The 4,094-nt window shown below is 39.3% G+C and overlaps 1 long non-coding RNA gene across 1 annotated transcript in view; it reads right to left on the bottom strand.

The window, feature by feature from the left end:
- Nucleotides 1-923: 923 nt before the first annotated feature.
- LOC144014192 (uncharacterized) overlaps nucleotides 924-4,094 on the bottom strand; it is a 47,264-nt gene continuing 44,093 nt past the window's right edge. Inside the window, exon 4 of the long non-coding RNA XR_013282417.1 lies at nucleotides 924-1,185. This is a non-coding gene — a long non-coding RNA (uncharacterized LOC144014192). The remainder of the gene's footprint in view (nucleotides 1,186-4,094) is intronic.

Here is a 4,094-nt window from a genome sequence, read left to right on the forward strand (position 1 = left end):
CTCAAGGACACTTCGACATGGTCACCATGGGTGTGAGTATCGAACCCACAACCTCATGGATGGGAGATGACCACTTTTACCATACCGCCCCGTGTTCCATTCAATTCCATTGTTCCATGAAATATCCGTTTTAATGATTATTTCATTTACCAATAGTGATGTATTTATATTGCTAAAATGCAAGGGACTCATTCCTGGAAGTCTTGATGAAATACATTTGATTGTTTTTATTAAGAAAAAGAGGTTAGAATTTACCGAACAACCCTTCAGTGTGACCTACTTTTGAGATTTTCTGGATCTTACCTATGGAGCACCAAAACTGCCAAAATTCCAAATAAACAAATGACTAAATAAATAAATAAATAAATGACTAAAAATTAATCTAAAAAAAAAAATATATATATATATATATATATATAATTTGAAAATTATATAACAAAAATAATATAAATGGAAATAAATCCATTTTTATTTTTACTTTTAGTCATTTATTTATTTAGACATTTATTTATTTATTTAAACATGTATTTATTTATTTATTTGGTCATTTATTTCTTTTGAATTTTGGCAGTTTTGGTCCTCCATGCTTACCATGTTTTAGATGTATTTGTAATACAAAAAAACAAATCTATAGATGCATTTAGAATAATAAATGCATCTTCTAGATTTTATGGTATTTGTAACATAGACAAATATTTATTTTTGTATGCGAAAAACCCCCAAACAACACTTGACTATTAACGTATTGACTTGGTTCCACCACTGTTTTTGGATCACAATACATTACAGTACAGTACAGTACAGTACAATACACATGGATGTAAACATTAAGTTCAAATAGAAAATCAACTAAGTAATTTCTTCAATAAAAAGTGCATGAAATGAAAGCAGTCTGTCACAATAGTAAAAAATGAAATACAATGTTGACATGCTGACATTTTATTCACAGTTAAAAACAGCAGTGAGGCACACCTGGATTATTTGCAGTGCATTTCCAATTACACCCGCAATACATACATATTTGTGGTTTGTATTCTAAATAGCAGGATAACAAATATAATTTTTTTATTTTTTATTTTTTTTATTTATTTATTTATTTAAAAAAAAAAAAAAAAAAAAAGGATAACAAATATAATGGATCCGTAACAATAACTTTCAGTCTTTCTTCTTTTCCGGTCTCACATTCTGCAAAGACAAAAAACAGACAAAAGGTGGACATGAGTAAGACGTGAAAAAAAACAAACAGCAAAAATCATCATTCAATCATCGAAATTGTGCGCGTGTCCCATCACAGCACTGACGCAGCATTTTTGAACGAAAAAATACCAGAAAAACAAAAAAAAATTGTGTTTGCAGGGTGCTGCCGAGTTCCAGAAGGGACTCCCTCGTCATGACTAGCAATCCGTCTGACTTTTGAGTCGACGCTACGTCACCTTTGACCCCCCCCCAAAGTTGCGGAGTGCCAAGAGGGACTCTCAGTCAACGGGAAGCCGCCGCCCAATCACACCCCGGGGAAAATGACACGCCCACCCACCCACATCCCCCAGACACGGTAACAGTCCTGCTTTTGCACCATCACTGCACGCCGACGAAAGATCCCCCGACTAGTAAAGAAGCATTTTATGGCTCAGAGTTGCATTGTATAATAAAACGCTATTTTTTTCCATGAGATTCACATGATGGAGAGTGAAGACGGCGACGAGAGGGGGGGGGGGGGGGGGGGTGTAGTTATGGCTGAATACAGTCCCTGGATAGAAGCAATGCTTCAGACGTGGAGCAATTATGAGAGGCCTCAGGGCTCTCCAGAGCTCTTCTACTGCCCACGCTGTCCCGAACCGGCGCTTAATGTATGCACTGGTGTCGTCCACGGATAGCAGATTGCAGACGGTCCAACGCTGAGCACCGGCCTAAACATTAGGCACGCCTACAAATGGCGTTGGTGAAAGAATGCTTTTCCACCTTACACGGCTCTCAAAAGCGCTTTACGTTTTGACTACTTGATTACCTACTGACGACGCAGCATCAGGAGCAACTGGGGGAGGGTCAGTACCTTGCTCAGGGATACTTCAATAGGGCTGGGATTGAACCCACAACATCAGGCGAACACTCGACCACTGAGTCGTACCACATCCATGTGGCCCGTGTGCGCACAAAATACACATTTATGGCCATGAAAAAAAAAGAATAGCAGGCATGAAATACTCATTTGTGACCACAATATACTGTAGGGATAGACCGATTATCTGCCGGGCCAATTATCAATGCCAAATATCGACGTCGAGTCGTCGACCATTTAAAAATTTACTCTGAATATTTTACTCTCGTGCAAGTGTAAATTTTACTCTGTTTAGAGTGGGAACAAATACATTTTTTTTTCTATTTTGTTTTTAACTCATTCACTCGCCGCCATTTTCACATTTCGCAATCCCGTTCGCTGTTTTACTGGATTTTGACTGATTTTGCAAGGCCCACAGAATATTGTGTTCAATTGCTATAAAAGCATAGAACCTACCACAAGAAAGATTAAAGTCTCTTCTTTCATCAGGAAAAAAAAAGTATGTTTCTATCTGTTTCCGTTTTGCAGCAATTAGCATTAGAAGAGAGCTAAGTTTCATCAGTTTTCACAAATCTATTGAAAATTGTAATTGAGCTTTTTTTTTCTACATGGCCCTGGTTGATCTCCTTTGCTCTGCTGCCACCTGCTGGCCGTTTGTGTAATAACTTCCATTTCTGCAACCGTTCTTTGCAGTTGAGAGGCTGCATCAAATCCTTCTGTATGCTCTAGCATTAAAAAAAAACGTATAAATACGTCTTTGGGACACATTCAACATAAAAAAACGTATTTACACGTTATTGGGAGCAAATGAGTAAAATGTACTTGACAAAATTTACTGTATACCTAATTTGTGATCTCAAATTAGCATCTCGTGGGCACATTATACTATTCCTATTTAGTATTTTGTGTGCACATTATACCTACAGTATTTTATGACCACAAATTAGTAGCCTCAAATTAGCATTTTTGTGCTGTCTATCTTGGCCACATTTATCTCATTTAATATAATGATGATTATTATACAGTACTTGTAATACAATGTTGTGCGTCTTCACTGCATCACACTGAGAGCTGATAGGAATATTTTTGTGTCTCTCTCTCTCTCGTGTAGCTGAACGAGGTAGCCGTAATATTCGAAACACCTCTGAGGGGCAATGCGGCGCAGTTGCACTTCACTACAAACTCCAAGCGGCTCATACAGAATAATTTACAAGGCGGCGAGAGTGAGATGCGTAAAGGTTAGATGCTGATGAGATAACGTGAAGGCGGGGTGATGTAACTGCTCGCCGACAATAAGAATAATGTGTACGCACACACAACACGCGTGTAGAAGGTCAATGGAGGTGGTTTGACGATTTGCGAGCATGACTTATTGTATGTACAAAAAAACCGTCTAATGTTGCTGTTGCGTATACAGTTTTGTCATCATATGATATAGCTTTTATATTGGGTGGATTGGCGTACCTAATGTGTTGGTCCATTCCTCATAGACTGCACTGTTTGTTAGGGGCTCGACACACGGGAGGCGACGTCGCTCGCTCGCCATTCATTTCCTATGGAAGCAAGGCGACAAGGCGAAAATCGCCTCCGCTCCTCCCCCTCGGCGACACGCGACGTTCGTGCATGTGAAAAATCGCGCGCGTGCACGTCCGCGACGCGATACAAGAGAGTTTTTTTTGTTTTGTTTTTTTTGTTTTTAAGTTGAAACATGTCTTATCACCGAGGCTGTCGCTAAGGCTTCAACCAATCAGCAAAGGTTTCATTGATGAGCCAATGAACGCAGGGCATGCTAGACCGTGCGATACACGGCAAAATGGCGACCATCCAGTTTTGTGTTTCTATGTAGTGGAACGTCCGTTTACGGTGATTCCCTCCAATTTAATAGCCAACCAAATCGTTTTTTTTTTTTCGTTTTTTTTTTTTAAGTTGAAACATGTCCTATCGCCGAGGCTGTCGCTGAGGCTTCAACCAATCAGCAAAGGTTTCATTGATGAGCCAATGAACGCAGGGCATGCTAGACCGTGCGATACATGGCAAA

This window comes from Festucalex cinctus, chromosome 1 (genome assembly GCF_051991245.1).
Source record: "Festucalex cinctus isolate MCC-2025b chromosome 1, RoL_Fcin_1.0, whole genome shotgun sequence".
NCBI lineage: Eukaryota > Metazoa > Chordata > Actinopteri > Syngnathiformes > Syngnathidae > Festucalex > Festucalex cinctus.